The following is an 18,109-nucleotide window of genomic DNA, read 5'->3' on the forward strand; positions in this document are numbered from 1 at the left end:
TGGTGCTGGACGGTATCCCCATGAGCGCCTTGCTGGATACTGGGTCGCAAGTAACCACTATCCCTTATGTACTTTTTAAGCAGTATTGGACTGATGCTGATATCACACGGTATCCAGACAGTAACTTGAGCATCATCGCCAGTAATGGCTTACCCGTGCCGCAGATGGGGTTCAAGGAGATGACCATTAAAATTGGTAAAGTTGAACTACCGGCACAGGGGGTGATTATCGTGGACATTGACTGTCGTGAAAGTCACCCTAAAATAACTGTGGGTACTAACGTGATTGAAAATTGTCTTTCCGAGGTAATTGTAATTCTACAACAGGTGGCGGTGAATGCTAGTTCCAGCCAACAGAGAGTCCTCAACAAGGAGATAAAAGCCCTGATGAGACAGCAGCAGGTAGAACTGTCTGGTGGTGAGATCGGTAGCGTAAGACTGAGTGACCCATTCCCCATTTCCATGCCTCCCAAAAGTGAAATGATGATCTGGTGTCGGACTGCAATCGGGTTGAGAGGTAGAGACTACCAAGCCATGGTAGAACCCATGTACTCAGACAGCAGGCCCACCATTTTGACGGCCAGGGGGGTGGTTGATGTCCGCCACGGGAGGGTGCCCGTTCGCATTCTCAACATTGGGGAGAGAGAGGTACACTTACCCAGGTACGCTACACTTGCCAAACTGTTTGTTGTCGAACACCAAGCTATCAGGGCCGTGGAGCCTTTGCCTCCATCTCCACAGGCGGAGGGTAATGGCTCCCAGAAACAAAAGGAGGACTGGTGCCAGAAACTCCATGTGGGTGCTGACTCCACTCCCCTGCACCAAAAACAAGGTGTCTACCGGGTGGTACAGGAGTACGAGAGAGTCTTTAGTAAGCACCCGCTAGACTTCGGCAGAGTAAAAGGGATAGAACACCACATCCCCAGAGGGAGCCACCCACCAATAAAAGAGAGACACAGGCCTGTACCCCCTGCACATTATCAGAACGCCAAGGGTATGCTGAGGGAAATGAAAGAAGCTGGGGTCATTCGAGACAGCTGTAGCCCCTGGGCAGCCCCCTTGGTTCTGGTAAAAAAGAAAGACAGCACCATGAGAATGTGCGTGGACTATAGACAAATCAACCGTATCACCCACAAAGACGCATACCCGCTGCCTAGAATAGAGGAGTCTTTAGCCGCACTAAAATCAGCTAACTTCTTTTCTACCTTGGACCTTACTAGCGGGTACTGGCAGGTTCCTGTAGCAGAGGCTGACAAGGAGAAGACCGCCTTCACCACCCCGATGGGACTGAGTGAGTTCAACTGTATGCCTTCGGGCTCTGCAACGCACCAGGGACCTTCTAGAGGCTGACGGAATGCTGTCTAGGGCACCGAAACTTTCAGACGGTCCTCCTTTACCTGGACGACGTGATCGTCTATTCGAAGACCTACGAGGACCATCTAAAGCACCTGGCCGAGGTGTTCGAAGCCCTGGCAGGCTATGGCCTGAAGGTGAAACCATCAAAGTGTCACCTGCTGAAACCAAAGGTCCAGTACCTAGGGCACGTGGTAAGTGCGGAAGGAGTAGCCCCCGACCCTGACAAGGTCACGGCAATCAAGAGCTGGCCAAGCCCCTCGAACACCAAAGAAGTAAGGCAGTTCCTGGGGTTGGTAGGCTACTACCGAAGGTTCATCCCCGGGTTCACTAAGATGGCAGCTCCTATGCAGGACCTCCAGATAGGACAGTCTAAGTCCAGAAGTCAAAAGCCACCCTTCAAGTGGGATCAACCGGAAGAGGAGTCCTTCCGCCATTTTTGAAGATGGCCCTCACAGGGGATGAGATCCTGGTCTACCCTGATTATGGCCAGCCTTTTATTCTCCACACCGACGCCAGTAATGTGGGACTGGGAGCCGTACTGTCCCAAAACCAACAGGGCAGAGAAAAGGTGATCGCGTACGCCAGCCGGAAGCTGAGGCCCACCGAGAGGAACCCGGAGAATTACAGCTCCTTCAAGCTAGAATTCTTGGCAGTGGTGTGGGCCGTAACGGAACGCTTCAAGCATTACCTGGCCTCCGCAAAGTTCACCGTGTACACGGACAACAACCCGTTGACACACCTGGACAATGCGAGACTGGGTGCCCTTGAACAGCGGTGGATGGCCCGTCTCTCCAATTATGACTTCGTGATCAAGTACCGGGCAGGCAAAACCAATGCCAACGCTGACGCCCTATCGAGAATGCCTCACTTACCTGAAGGTGACGAAGACCCAGAAGAGCTGGAGGAGGTAGAACTCCCCGAGTTCCACCGGTATGGAGCCGCTCAATACTCCCACCACGTGAAGGAGGAGGATCTAACAACCGTGATGATCAATCCCCTACCTCACCACTGCTGGGCCGAGACCCAAGATAGTGACCCTGCCATCCGCCTAGTGAAAGATCTGCTGACCCAGGAAGACGCCCGCATGGATCCGGATGCTCCAGAGGAAGCCAAGCAGCTATGGAAAGAGAAGAGCAAGCTGTTCCTCTACGAAGGCAAGCTGTGCAGAAGGATTGTCAACCACCGGACGCACGAGCTGACCTGGCAAGTCGTGGTTCCAAGGCGGGATGCAGCTATGGTCCTGGGGGCTTACCATGACAGAGCGGGGCACTTCGGTTGGAAGAAACTGGAGTTCCTGCTAAGAGGACGGTTCTTTTGGGTCGGCATGAGAGGGGCTGTAGAGAAGTGGTGCAGAGACTGTGGCCCTTGTCACCTAAGGAGGAAGGACCGTGCCAGCCAGAAGACACCCTTGAGGCCCATCGTCACCACGCAGCCTCTTGAGCTGGTAGCTCTGGACCACGTCAAATTGGCTCCAAGCCGGTCAGGATACATCTATGCCCTGACAATCGTGGACCACTATTCCCGTTTTCTATTGGTGGTCCCGGCAAAGGACTTGACTGCCCAAACAGCGGCCAGAGCCTTCCAGCAATACTTCTGCTGTCCACACGGGTATCCGGAACAGGTCCTGACAGACCAGGGTCCAGCGTTCGAGGCTGAAATCTTCCAAGAATTCTGCAACCTCTATGGCTGTAATAAGATTCGGACAACGCCTTACCACCCACAAACCAACGGGATGTGTGAGAAAATTAACAACATAGTCATTGATCTCCTGAAGACGTTGCCCCTGGAGGAACGCAGCCTGTGGCCAGAAAAACTGCCGGATCTGATAGACTTATACAATCATATCCCGGTGAATGCTGCCAACTGCACCCCGGCTTACCTGATGCGAGCCAGACCAGGTAAGCTGCCCGTAGACCTGGAGATGGGAGTCCTAACACCTGAGGACACCTCCCCGGATGCGGACTGGGATACGGAAAGGCAACTGCAGTACAAGAAGGTACAGAAGAGTGTGGAGAAGAGCTTGGCCCAGGTGAGAGAGAGGCAAAAAAAACTCTTCAACCAACACGCCCCTGCTCGTCCCCTGGAACCTGGTGAGCAGGTCCTGAAGCGAAAGAGAAGGCTTCACAAGTTGGACGACCAGTGGGAAAGGGAGCCCTACACCGTACTGCAGTCCGATCACGACAACCCGAAGGTGTGCGTGATCACCAAGGACGGAGGAGAAACTACTAGTACCGTCTCCAGAGACCACCTAAAAAGGTGCCCTGAGCAACTCCATAGTGCAGAAGAGGATCAAAGTGACCTTGAACCGGCAGAGGACAAGGAAGAAATGATCAGCACCGTTCTCGGAGAGTTCCCTCAGTCCTGGACTCGAATAAACGATGCAATAGTGGTACCCGTCCTGCATTTCCTGCAACCGACTGAGCAACGACCTGCACCAGAGCCGGAAGGTGAAGAGGAGCAAGCAGTTCCAGAGGCAGAAGAGCCTGAACCAGCAGCCCAGGAGAGTCAACCCTCTGCTGACAGTGAGCCTGCCAGCGGTAAGCCAAAGGACCCGCAGACAGCTGCCTGTCCTACCTTTAAGTCCAGCTGGTAGCTGTACCCCTAACGCTAGTGGGGAAAGCCAGGTCGGTCCACCACCAGACAGTGGATTAAGGAGGTCAACCAGGAGCACAAAGGGACAGATACCCACTCGCTGGAGAATATAGAGTGCACTAAAATTGTAAATAACCCTGTTGCCAAATGTTGAAATGTTTGCAAAGTTACATGCATGTTTGGTAATTCTGTGTTTCAGTTTCTTGCAGTTACCGTAAGGACTCAAAGGTTATGGACTTTTAGTAACCGGGACTTTGTATGGACTGCGTTCGGAGCCTAACCCAGGAATGAACTAAGACTGTAAAGGACTTGGGGTAGGACAGACCCCCACCTGGTTAAGGCTCCCCGTTGTGCTGGTGATATGGACACCCGGTCACAGGCCACACTGTGACCTTAAGAACTCAATCTGTGCGTCGTCTGTCTGTTAATGTTTTATGGTTATGCATATTGTCTTTGTTTATTGTTAGTCCCGGAGTACTAAATTTCACTAGGGGGGAATGTGTCACCCTGGCCTGGATGCCACAAATATATTAAAGCTGTGTCTGAGAGCAAGGGGGAGGTTCTCTAGTCAGGGGAACATTAGCATGCAATGCCTCCTGTCTCAGGCCAGTAGGGGTAGCTGGCAGCCCCTATAAAAGCTGGTACTGGGGGCAGGGTTAGGGAGAACTGGATGACCTGTCTCAGTACTGAGACGTGTCCCGGAGCAGAGCAGGGACAGAAAGTTGTATTGCACCTAAGAGGAAGTGTGGCAGGAGGAGAGCCACAAGCCAGAGACAAGAGGCGAAGTGAGCCTGTCTTGGCAGATAAAGGACTTAATTTACCAGACTTTGGTGTCTGAGGCTGGGAGGATTCCACATCCCACAGCAGATAACCAGTCCGCAGGGGACTGTATATTCCTAGGCTTAAGAAGCCTGGAGGCTCTGCCACAACAGAAGGGACCAGCACAGCCGTACCAGGCCGGGAGCAGAAAGGAACCCACGTCGCAGGCCATACAGGCAAGAGTACACGGAAAGCTCGGACCGTGGGCTGTTACCCTATCAGGAGGAGATAGCCAGAAGGAGCGCAGAAAGCACAGTAGGCCTACACCCTCACCCTGAGCAGGGCCAATCTCCCAATTGCTCTCAGACATCCAGGTCCCCTCCTAGCCGGGACTGTTTATGGGTCAGTTTACCTGTTTTAGTAAAGACCCTGGACTGCAACCTGTTGTCTGTGTGCTCCTTCGCGCCTCCAGCACTACCGGTACTGGGACTCTCACCACCATCACTCCCACCATCCATTATACTGCCCTGGGGCCGCACTCTTCCCGTGGGGAGCCACACTACCCTAGCTGCACACCTCATCAGCCCCAGCGGTCTGCATGCAGCGGCCGTTCCTAATAACCGCAATCCACGGGTGGCATAGTCGGACATAATCATCAGCGCATAACGGACTACCACTGGCCTGACCACCCTGAGCCACGGAAGCGGGTTGCCACTACTACTCCCACCGTTTCCCTATTGCCCGGATCCGAGTGCCCCACGGCCCAGGGGGCGAGTCACATGCTTCCGGTGATGGGAAAGCCCGGCGCCGGAGCCCTGTAAGGTAAGAAGAAACTTTTTTTTTAAGCCGCACCGTGGGGGCAGGATGAGGGACAATGAAGGCAGAATGGAGAGACATGGAGGGGCCGAATGGAGACATGGGGGGTTGAATGGGAAACCTGGAGGCAGAATGGGTGACATTGGGAGCAGAATTGAGTCACATTGGGGGCAGAATAGAAACATGGAGGCAGAATAGAGACAGGAGTGCAGAATGGAGACAAGGGGGCAGAATAGAAACACGGAGGCAGAATGGAGATGGCGGGCAGAATGGAGAGACATTGGGGGCAGAATGGAGACAGAATGGAGACATAGGGGGCAGAATGGAGACAGGGGGGCAGAATGGAGACATTGGGGTCAGAATATAAACATCGAGGCAGAATTGAGACGGGGAAGAATGGAGAGGCATTGGGGCAGAATGGAGAGACATTGGGGCAGAATGGAGAGACATTAGGGCAGAATGGAGACATGGGGCAGAATGGAGAGACATTGGGGCAGAATGGAGACAGAATGGAGACATGGGAGACAGAATGGCGACATGGGAGGCAGAATGGAGACATGGGGGCGGAATGGAGAGACATTGGGGGCAGAATGGAGACATGAGGCAGAATGGAGACATTGGGGCAGAATGGAGACATGCGGGCAGAATGGAGAGACATTGGGAGCAGAATGGAGACAGAATGGAGACATGGGGGGCAGAATGGAGACAGGGGGGGCACAATGGAGGCAAGGGAGCAGAATAGAAACATGGAGGCAGAATGGAGACAGGGGGCAGAATAGAGACAGAATGGAGACACGGGGCAAAATGGAGACATGGGGCAGAACGAAGACATGGGGGCAAAATGGAAACATTGAGGGCAGAATAGAAACATGGGGTAGAAGGGAGGCATTGAGGCAGAATACAAACATGGAGGCAGAATGGAGACATGGGCAGAATGAAGAGAGATTGGGGGCAGAATGGAGAGACATTGGGGCAGAATGGAGAGACATTGGGGCAGAATGGAGACGGGGCAGAATGGAGACATTGGGGGCAGAATGGAGACATTGGGGGTAGAATGAAGACGTGGCAGAATGGAGAGACATTGGGGCAGAATAGAGACAGAATGAAGACATGAGGGGCAGAATGGAGACACATTGGGGGCAGAATGGAGACATTGGGAGCAGAATGGAGACATGGGGGCAGAATGGAGAGACTTTTGGGACAGAATGGAGACAGAATGGAGACATGGAGCAGAATGGAGACGGGTCAGAATGGAGAGACATTGGGGGCAGAATGGAGACAGAATGGAGACATGGAGGCAGAATGGAGGCATGAGGGCAGAATGGAGACATGAGGGCAGAATGGAGGCATGAGGGCAGAATGGAGACATGAGGGCAGAATGGAGACATGGGGGCAGAATGAAGACATTGAGGGCAGAATAGAAACATAGGGGCAGAATAGAGACATTGGGAGCAGAATAGAAACATGGAGGCAGAATGGAGACGTGGGCAGAATGGAGAGACATTGGGGGCAGAATGGAGAGACATTGGGGGCAAAATAGAGAGATATTGGGGGCAGAATGGAGAGACATTGGGGCAGAATGGAGAGACATTGGGGCAGAATGGAGACAGAATGGAGACATAGCGGGCAGAATGGAGACATGGGGGGCAGATTGGAGACAGGGGGCAGAATGGAGAGACATTGGGGGCAGAATGGAGAGACATTGAGGGCAGAATGGAGACAGGGGGGCAGAGGAGACATTGGGGCAGAATAGAAACATGGAGGCAGAATGGAGATGGGGCAGAATGGAGACACATTGGGGGCAGGATCGAGACATTGGGGGCAGAATGGAGACATGTGGAAGAATGGAGAGACATTGGGGCAGAATGGAGAGACATTGGGGGCAGAATGGAGACAGGGGGGCAGTATGGAGACATTGGGGGCAGAATGGAGACATGAAGGCAGAATAGAAACATGGAGGCAGAATGGAGATAGGGGGGCAGAATGGAGAGACATTGGGGGCAGAATGGAGACGGAATGGAGACATGGGGGGCAGAATGGAGACGGGGCAGAATAGAAACATGGAGGCAGAATGGAAACAGGGGGGTAGAATGGAGCGACATTGGTGCATGGGGCAGAATGGAGACATGGGGCAGAATGGAGACATGGAGGCAGAATGGAGACATGGGGGGCAGAATGGAGACATGGGGGGCAGAATGGAGACATGGAGGGCAGAACGGAGACATGGAGGGCAAAATGGAGACATTGGGGGCAAAATGGAGACATTGGGGGCAGAATGGAGATACATTGGTGGCAGGATGGAGACATTGGGGGCAAGATGGAGACAATGGGGGCAGGATGTGGGACATTAGTACTGTAGGGGATAATTAAAGGATATTACTGCTGTGATTTATTTTATTTTTGAAGATACTGTTTTCAGTGTGGGGGTTACTGTGCAGGGTGGCACTATATCACTTTTTTTTCTTCATCTGGTGTAATGAAGAAGTTGTGGAAATATTGGGAAATGTGCTCTAGATAACTGTGTTATTTTATGCAGAGACGAGACCTGGCAAGAAGAAGTGATGGCGGTCTGTGATGGATGAAGAGGAAAAGTGAAGATGAAAAACTTCAACTAGAGACATCACCGGTGAATCAGTGTGTTATCTGTACGCTGACACTATACATTGTATACTATACACAGGGCTCCTGTTTATAATGGTACTAATGGTAATATTAGTATTCCGTTTTTTTTATTAATGCTCAATATTGTAGTATTCGGTCACTATATAGTGGTAATATGTGATCTGTTCACGGTGTGGCTGTATTTGTCCCTTGTATGTGGTATTATTCGGTCACTATGTGGTGGTAATATATGATCTGGTCACGGCGTGGCCGTATTTGTCCTTTGAATGTGGTATTATTCGGTCACTATGTGATGGTAATAGGCCATGGTGTGGCAGTATTTGTCCCTTGTATGTGGTATTATTCAGTCACTATGTGGTGGTAATATATGATATGGTCACGGTGTGGCGGTATTTGACCCTTGTATGTGGTATTATTTGGTCACTATGTAGTGGTAATATGTAATCTTGTCACGGTGTGGCGGTATTTGTCCCTTGCATGTGGTATTATTCAGTCACTATGTGGTGATAATATATGATCTGGTCACAGTGTGGCGGTATTTGTCCCTTGTATGTGGTATTATTCGGTCACTATGTGGTGGGAATATGTGGTCTGGTCATGGTGTGATGGTATTTGTCCCTTGCATGTGATATTATTGGTCTTTTTAAAAAATGTATGTGACACATTCCCTTAAATAAAAATATACCTAAAAAGAGTATTGGGTATTATAAGAAATGTTTAATAGGTTAGAGTACAGTAGGGCTCTGCCAGAAGAGTCTACCTTGTCGTGGTGGCGGCTTAAAAAATCTTTTGGCCAAAACAAAAGCTGCTGGCTATGTATGTGATATGGTGTTCGATGGGAACTGTTAATGTGCGATTGGTGAAGATGTGGTGCAGAAAGGAGGAGTTTTTCCAAGAGTGGGACTGTGGAAGGTTCGAGGGATGGAGGCGGAGCTGGGGTCGAGCCTGGGCAGAGTCTCAAGGGGGCCCAAAAATTTTATCAGTATGGAGCCACGAAATTCATGGTGGCAGCCCTGGTCCTATCGCAAGCGGTAGTAATGATCACGATCGAGAGAGGCTGCACTTGAAGAACCTGAACCTCTTTTCAACCAATATAACTATGTAAGGTAAAACCATACAAGTCACCATTCTGTCAGCAATTGTGTTCTTGAGTGACAACACATAGCTAAAATGCATTGAAAATATGCTATGTGTGCACATTACCATCAAATTTTGATTCTTTACCTTACAAACAGCCAAAATCCTACTTGCCTTTATCCAAAATTACACATTTTTAAAGTACTTTGGAATAAAAGGCTTTTAAAATGTCAGTATTGACATGTACAAGTTTTAGTTGTTTAGAAATAAAACCGTATTTCACGTACTTTTCCTTCTTTCTTCCATGGTTTTTACTGACTAGCACGACTGTATTAGGCGGCATTATTCCCACTGGTAAATAAAGAATATGAAGAAATAGCAGTGCGCCAGTAAAGCTGGGGTCATTATGTGGCTTTATTTTCTTCTTGAATTGTTGCAATTCGTTAACTATGTTCCTTAGCTATTTGCAAAACCAAACAAAAAAAAAAAATGCGCAATTTGCCCTGAAAGAAAATTGTTTGTCCTGGAGACAGGAGAATTGGAGTTACTCCAGATCAGTGCTTCAAGATGGCTTGCCTTTTTATTTATTTTTTCTTTTTAGAGTTTAGTATATGTGCGTGTGAATGTAGCCATTTTCTTTACTGTGTTTTATGAACTTCAAGACCGGGCTCTGTGCCACTCATCACCACGTACAAAAGAGCTTCAGTATGACAATGATTTCGAAATGAGAGAAGTTGGGTTTATTTTTTATCATGCATGAGGCCTTAAGTCATCTAAAATGAAAAAGCACCAACAATGCTAATATATAAATTTGAGTTTTAGACCATACACAGCCCAAAGACAACAGAGGTGCTATTTCTCAGGAAAACAAAACAACTTTTATTGTAATCTCAGACAATCACTTTAAGGCGACGTTCACACGTTCCGTATTTGGTCAGTACTTTACATCAGTATGTGTAAGCCAAAACCAGGTGAGGAACAATCAGAGGAAAAGTATAATAGAAAGAAGTCATCAATTCTGAATTTATCACCCACTCCAGGTTTTGGTTTACAAATACTGATGGAAAATACTGAACGTGGGAACATGACCTAAGAGATTATTCAGTATATATATCTATGCCACAGACACCTATAAAACTACATATCCTATAAAATCCTACTACGAAAAATCCCTTTAATAAAGCATTAAAGTATCATTACAGTTGCAATGAAAATTCAGCTCACATTGAAAATTTGTTTTATTAGTAAAATTTACAAACTTTCTTCTATTTGCAATAAACTAATCCAATAAGAACAATTTAAATAGCTGAACACAAATAGTAGAATGAGTGGTTTCTCCAAATTCAACACAAAATGCCATTTCTACTGACTACTGAAGTCTCAGAATTATTCAGCCCCCTGAATAGAATCCCTCCTAAGAGCACACATTTCACTCAGGCACGCCTGATGCAATAATCAAGGGATTCATTAGTTTCATCAGCATGAAAAAAATTCCTTCCTGACTCCGTACGACAATCAGACTAGTTCCCTGGATCAACGCCCTATCAAGGAATCTAGTATATATAACCTGTAATATTATACTTTTCAAGAAAGGCATCCATGCCCTTTTTAAATTTTAGTAGTGAATCACTCATTACAACATCATGCGGCAAAGAGTTCCATAGTCTCACTGCTCTTACAGTAAAGAATCCGCGTCTGTGATTGTGATTAAACCTTCTTTCCTCCATACATAGAAGATGCCCCCTTGTCCCCGCCTCAGGCCTCAGAGTAAAAAGATCAGTAGAAAGGTCTTTGTACTGTCCCCTTATATACTTGTACATAGTAATAAGATCACCCCTAAGCCTTTGTTTTTCCAAACTAAATAACCCTAAGTCTGATAGTGGGGCTGTGGCCAAACTGTGAAGCTTGACCACATGTTAAAGAGTAACTGTCACTTTCATTTTTATTTCATAAATCAATAGCACACATGAAAAGAAGACACTTTGTAATATATCTTATCATAGAAATCTGCATCTTTCTCCTCACACTCCCTTGTCACTCTCAAAATTCTCAATTCAAAGGTAAAATCTGTATTCTGTGAGGATTATTGAAATAAGAGATGACAGTTACTGCTGATTGTATGTAGATGGAAGGGGGAGGAGCTCTGCCTCTTGTTCCTCACTTCTCCTCCCGTAGAGGTGACGTGCCCCCTGGGGCCGTGGAGTATTCGGCGCCGGGCCAGTCGGTTCTTTTGGGATAGTCACGGTGGCGTGAACCGGTCCATGGCGCCAGGGGGTCAATAACAGAGGGGAATAAAGTTTTGGGGATAAAGTTTCTTGATGCCACACATGGTATGCGGCTATAGGTGGCCGCCGCTGCTGTTCAGATCCACTGGGGCCGTTGGTGACACAGCAGAGAGAGTTCAGCTCTCCACGGGTACAGCTAGGCGTCAGGTCAGTTAAAGAAGTAGCTTTGTTGTTGGTGTAGTGCAAGGCAGGTGACACAGCAGTTAAGTCAAGCGGGGTGGTGCAGTCTTCAAGTTTTTACTCACAGTTCTTATGATGTTCCAGGTTACAACTGCCAGCAGGTTATAACAGCCCACCGAGTCCTGTGTCCTCCGGGGAAGTGATCCAGCCAACTCTCAGATAACTTGGCTGCACTTGATCGGGACCCCCTTCTTGTGTATCTTTCCCTGGTCGTCTCTCTCTGCGCTGGCTCTCGCCCACCTGCCATGCGCCTCACACACAGTGTCCCGAGCCAGTGGCCGCGGGCCTTGTCAGGCGACGTCCTCTCTGTCCCCTTGGTCCTATATGGCCACCTTTTCAGTGAATGTGTGTGGTTTTGGCTACGGCACTTAGAGATATCGCAGCCTTTGGTTTGCTAGCTGAGTCTTGCAGTCCTCCACTAGGCTGGGGCCGGTCCCCTACTGCGACCTGATCCCTTCTCCCGACTACGGTCGGCGTGAGTTCGGGCGCACGGGTGGACTCCGCACTTCCCATGCACCTAGGATTCCTTCTCTGTCTCTGGAGCCCTTCTCTGACTCCCTCGCTCCTCTCGTTCTCTCTCCTACTGGGCCCCTCTGACTGGGCCCTCACTCTGTCTGGACCCTACTCCTCAAAAGTCCTCAATCGCTGGACCCTTCTAAATGTTTCTACCTGTCTTTTTATACTGTCTGTCATGTGACCCACGTCACTAACTGTCACTCTACATGGTCCCCTCTACCTTCAATCCTTCCTTGTCTGCTCCCCTAAACTACTTCCTCCACCCACCTCCTCTACCTAGTTCCCTCCTCCAGACAAGGACAGGGATTGTGCTCTCCCTAAGGAGCAATCTCATCCTTCCCTACTGGAGTGGTGTTGGATGTGGGTGTGTGGGTCCCGGGTAGTGCTCCCTCCTTTCCCGAGAGTGGGGTACCACACCTCTGACTGAGATGCAGTATCTCTGTGGTGACTGGACCCGCAGGGATGCCACAGAGGTTCCTCCTGAAAAATACTGACAAAAAAACACCCTGACTATAGTTTCCTCTGGCAAAGAAAACCTGCAGCATGTGGGAGGCAAGATGAATTCAAGTCTCAAGAAATCTTAGGATAAAATGTCATGTGACAATGTGTTTACTATGGGGAAGCTGAAGCTTGAGCAGCATTGGACCTTCCAGCAGCACAATAATCCCAAGCTTATCTCGTAGTAAACTAACGTTTGGTTTCAAAAGAAGTCCTGGAAGATTCTTGAGTGATCATCAAAGCCGTCTGACTTAAATCCCATAGAAAATATTTGAACGGATTTGAAGTAGGTGGTTGCAGCATGCAAGCAGGGTTGGCTCCAGGTTTTCGTGGGCCCCGGGCAATAGAGTCTCAGTGGGCCGCTTTAACACATACCATGATTCATGATCCACAGATGCGGCAGAGAAATATAGGTATAGTACAATGCCCAAGATTTCACTTACCGCTTACATTACATGAGTGATATCTATTGCAAATTCTACAATAGTTCAGAAACCGGCGAATCCTCGCATGCACTGTGCATGTCCTGGGGGGATTCACAAGATTTCATTTTAGACTGTACAGTATAGTCCTCCTTACAGTATTATGGGCACCACATAGTCCTCCATACAGAATTATGGGCACTACATAGTCCTCCATACAGTATTATTGGCACTACATAGTCCTCCATACAGTATTATGGGCACCACATAGTCCTCCATACAGTATTATTGGCACCACATAGTCCTCCATACAGAATTTTGGGCACCACATAGTCCTCCATACAGAATTATGGGCACCACATAGTCCTCCATACAGAATTATGGGCACTACATAGTCCTCCATACAGTATTATGGGCACCACATAGTCCTCCATACAGAATTGTGGGCACTACATAATCCTTCATACATTATTATGGGCACTACATAGTCCTCCATACAGTATTATGGGCACCACATAGTCCTCCATACAGAATTATGGGCACTACATAGTCCTCCATACATTATTATGGGCACCACATAGTTCTCCATACAGTATTATGGGCACCACATAGTCCTCCATACAGTATTATGGGCACCACATAGTCCTCCGTATAGTATTATGGGCACCACATAGTCCTCCATACAGTATTATGGGCACCACATAGTTCTCCATACAGAATAATGGGCCCCATATAATGCTCCATACAGTATGGGCCCAATATAATGCACCATACGTAAAAAAAACGAAAAACCTCTCCTCGCTGGTCACAGCTCTGCTCCGGATTCCTCGGCGTCACCGTCTTCAGGCTCTCTGCACTGTGACACTCAGAGCAGAGAGTGTGCTATAGTGACCTCATTGTGCCCTCTGACCTAAAACGTCAGAGTGTCAGAAGACGTGGAAGACACCGGTGCTGCAGAGGAACAGGGAGAGGTAAGTATTGCAAGTGCCGGGGCCCTGAGCAAGTAGGAGGGCCCACTCACGGCAGCTTGCACTGGACTCCCCCGACTCACAGACCCCATAACGTGCCGGGGTCCCCCTCCCGCTTGCTCAGGGCCTTGTCACTTGCCGGGGTGTGCCAGGTGGTGACGCCGGCCCTGCATGCAAGACCCAAAACATTAATGAAGTGGAGGCCATTCCTCATGAAGAATGGACTAATATTCCTCAGGAATGCTGCTGAAACTTAACGTTTGCCTAAGTATCACATTTGCAGCTGGTCATAGAAGTCAGATGGGCTCTACTAAACACTAAAGACACTTGCCATTAAAAATGGCATTTTGTGTTGAATTTGATAAAATTCTGGAATCATGCAGCCAGTCTGTGTTTCATGTTCCAAAAGTAATGATAATCAATACTAAACACAATGAATATAGTCAAAATTTTTTTTTTATTTTTCTACATAGTCTTCTAACAAGTCTATACATTTAGTCCATCTCTTTTCTAAACTTAGAATTCCCTTCGAAAAAAATTCTTGATCTTGACCCTCAAAAAAATCCCCAACAGCGGTCATCACGTCGCTATTGTCGTCAAATTTCTTGCCCCGGAGGTGTTCCTTGAGCCGAGGAAACAGAAAGAAGTCACTGGGGCTAGATCTGGCGAATAGGGGGGGTGTTCCACCAGTTCAAAGCCCGCTTCTTGAATGGTAGCCATGGCAACTGCAGCTTTGTGAGCCGGCGCGTTATCTTGGTGAAACAGCACTCCAGCCCGCAGTTTGCTGCGCCTTTTCTCCTTGATAGCCTCCCGCATTCTTCTTATTTGTTCTGCGTAGTAGGAGCCCGTAATAGTGGTTCCCTTCTCCAAATAGTCCACCATAATAATTCCTTCAGCGTCCCAAAAAACGGACGCCATAACCTTCCCTGCTGAGCTTGACACTTTGAATTTCTTCGGCGTCGGTTCGTTGGCTCGTTTCCATGTCATCGATTGTTGTTTCGTTTCAGGATCAAAGTGGTGGATCCAGGTCTCGTCCATGGTCAAAAAACGTGACAAAAAACTCTCCTTGTCTGCTTGGAACTTTTCGAGATTTGCTATTGAAATGTCAACTCGTTTCTTCTTTTGCTCGTCGGTTAACATTTTTGGCACCCAACGCGCCGAGACCTTTCTCATATGCAATTCTTTTGCAAGGATTCTTTGAATACTGCCATATGAGATCCCTGTGACCTCAGCTACATGCCTGATAGTCACTCTTCGATCGGCCAATACAACTTCTTCAACTTTTTTCACGTTTTCTTCATTGAGGGACGTGGATGGGCGTCCTTCACGTTGTTCATCTTCCGTCAATGTTCTTCCCAGCTTAAATTCCTTGGCCCAGCGTGCAACTGTGGAATATGGAGGAGAAGAGTCCCCCAATGTTTCCACCAAGTCGCTGTGTATGTCTTTGGTAGTCATTTTTTTCAAGCAGAGGTATTTGATGACAGCTCTGAGCTCGTTTTTTTCCATTTTGATGGTCACTCCTCGGCAGTTCCTATTCAAATGAATGTAGCTCCCGGGAATCGTGGCCTGTTTAGGTGATTTTTTTTTCCTGGACTAGTGGGTACCTAAGAGAGAAGAAAACATTTTATTTTAATTTCTGTGTGCAATAGAAATAACCGATTATCATTACTTTTGGATCGCCCCTCGTATGTAATGACAGTTACCCTTTAATAATAACTAATTTACACCAACCATCCTCTAATAAAAAATATAGTACAATCAGCTCAGCTAAATGACTATATAGATAGGTAACTTCGGCACTGAAATGATCTATATGGTTGAGAAGTCATTCTCCTGGGCACGAATCCTACACAGCTCCGCAGACCATTCCTGTCCTATATCCAGCTAAATGACTAGAGAGAACATGATAAACTCACTCAGAATATGAGCCCCATATTAGAGACAAGTGTATCTATGAATACACAGGGCCTCATGAATAAAAACTATCAAAATGGAAGAACCTTATGTGTTTCAAACCAAACAAGGGTTCCTAATCATAGGTTACATTGCTGTAGTTAAAAGACATATATATATATATATATATATATATATATATATGTATATATATAGATATACAGTACAGACCAAAGGTTTGGACACACCTTCTCATTTAAAGATTTTTCTGTATTTTCATGACTTTGAAAATTGTACATTCACACTGAAGGCATCAAAACTATGAATTAACACATGTGGAATTATATACTTAACAAAAAGGTGTGAAACAACTGAATATATGTCTTATATTCTAGGTTCTTCAAAGTAGCCACCTTTTGCTTTGATGACTGCTTTGCACACTCTGGGCATTCTCTTGATGAGCTTCATGTGGTAGTCACCGGAAATGGTCTTCCAACAATCTTGAAGGAGTTCCCAGAGATACTTAGCACTTGTTGGCCCTTTTGCCTTCACTCTGCGGTCCAGCTCACCCCAAACCATCTCGATTGGGTTCAGGTCTGGTGACTGTGGAGGCCAGGTCATCTGGCGTAGCACCCCATCACTCTCCTTCTTGGTCAAATAGCCCTTACACAGCTTGGAGGTGTGTTTGGGGTCATTGTCCTGTTGAAAAATAAATGATGGTCCAACTAAACGCAAACCGGATGGAATAGCATGCCGCTGCAAGATGCAGTGGTAGCCATGCTGGTTCAGTATGCCTTCAATTTTGAATAAATCCCCAACAGTGTCACCAGCAAAGCACCCCCACACCATCACACCTCCTCCTCCATGCTTCACGGTGGGAACCAGGCATGTAGAGTCCATCTGTTCACCTTTTCTGCATCGCACAAAGACACGGTTGTTGGAACCAAAGATCTCAAATTTGGACTCATCAGACCAAAGCACAGATTTCCACTGGTCTAATGTCCATTCCTTGTGTTCTTTAGCCCAAACAAGTCTCTTCTGCTTTTTGCCTGTCCTTAGCAGTGGTTCCCTAGCAGCTATTTTAACATGTAGGCCTGCTGCACAAAGTCTCCTCTTAACAGTTGTTGAAGAGATGTGTCTGCTGCTAGAACTCTGTGTGGCATTGACCTGGTCTCTAATCTGAGCTGCTGTTAATCTGCGATTTCTGAGGCTGGTGACTCGGATAAACTTATCCTCAGAAGCAGAGGTGACTCTTGGTCTTCCTTTCCTGGGGTGGTCCTCATGTGAGCCAGTTTCTTTGTAGTGCTTGATGGTTTTGGCAACTGCACTTGGGGACACTTTCAAAGTTTGCCCAATTTTTCGGACTGACCTTCATTTCTTAAAGTAATGATGGCCACTCGTTTTTATTTACTTAGAATTTGTATTATGGCAAGAAAAAAGCAGCTAACAGTCTATTCAGTAGAACTATCAGCTGTGTATCCACCTGACTTCTGCACAACACAACTGATGGTCCCAACCCCATTTATAAGGCATGAAATCCCACTTATTAAACCTGACAGGGCACACCTGTGAAGTGAAAACCATTTCCGGTGACTACCTCTTGAAGCTCTTCAAGAGAATGCCAAAAGTGTGCAAAGCAGTCATCAAAGCAAAAGGTGGCTACTTTGAAGAACCTAGAATATAAGACATATTTTCAGTTGTTTCACACTTTTTTGTTAAGTATATAATTCCACATGTGTTAATTCATAGTTTTGATGCCTTCAGTGTGAATGTACAATTTTCAAAGTCATGAAAATACAGAAAAATCTTTAAATGAGAAGGTGTCTCCAATCTTTTGGTCTGTACTGTATATATATATACAGTGGGTACGGAAAGTATTCAGACCCCTTTAAATTTTTCACTTTTTGTTTCATTGCAGCCATTTGGTAAATTCTAAAAAGTTAATTTTATTTTCTCATTAAAGTACACAACTTTTTTACATTTTTAAAGTTACAGCCACAGACTTAAATGTATTTTAATTGTATTTTATGTGATATTCCAACTCTAAGTAGCAAGGATTTGTAAAGCATAAAGGGAATCATACATGATTTTCTAAGTATTTAAAAAATATAAATCTGAAAATTGTG

This window comes from Phyllobates terribilis, unplaced genomic scaffold, assembly GCF_046119375.1.
Source record: "Phyllobates terribilis strain yellow unplaced genomic scaffold, ASM4611937v1 Scaffold_2__4_contigs__length_985480577, whole genome shotgun sequence".
Lineage (NCBI taxonomy): Eukaryota > Metazoa > Chordata > Amphibia > Anura > Dendrobatidae > Phyllobates > Phyllobates terribilis.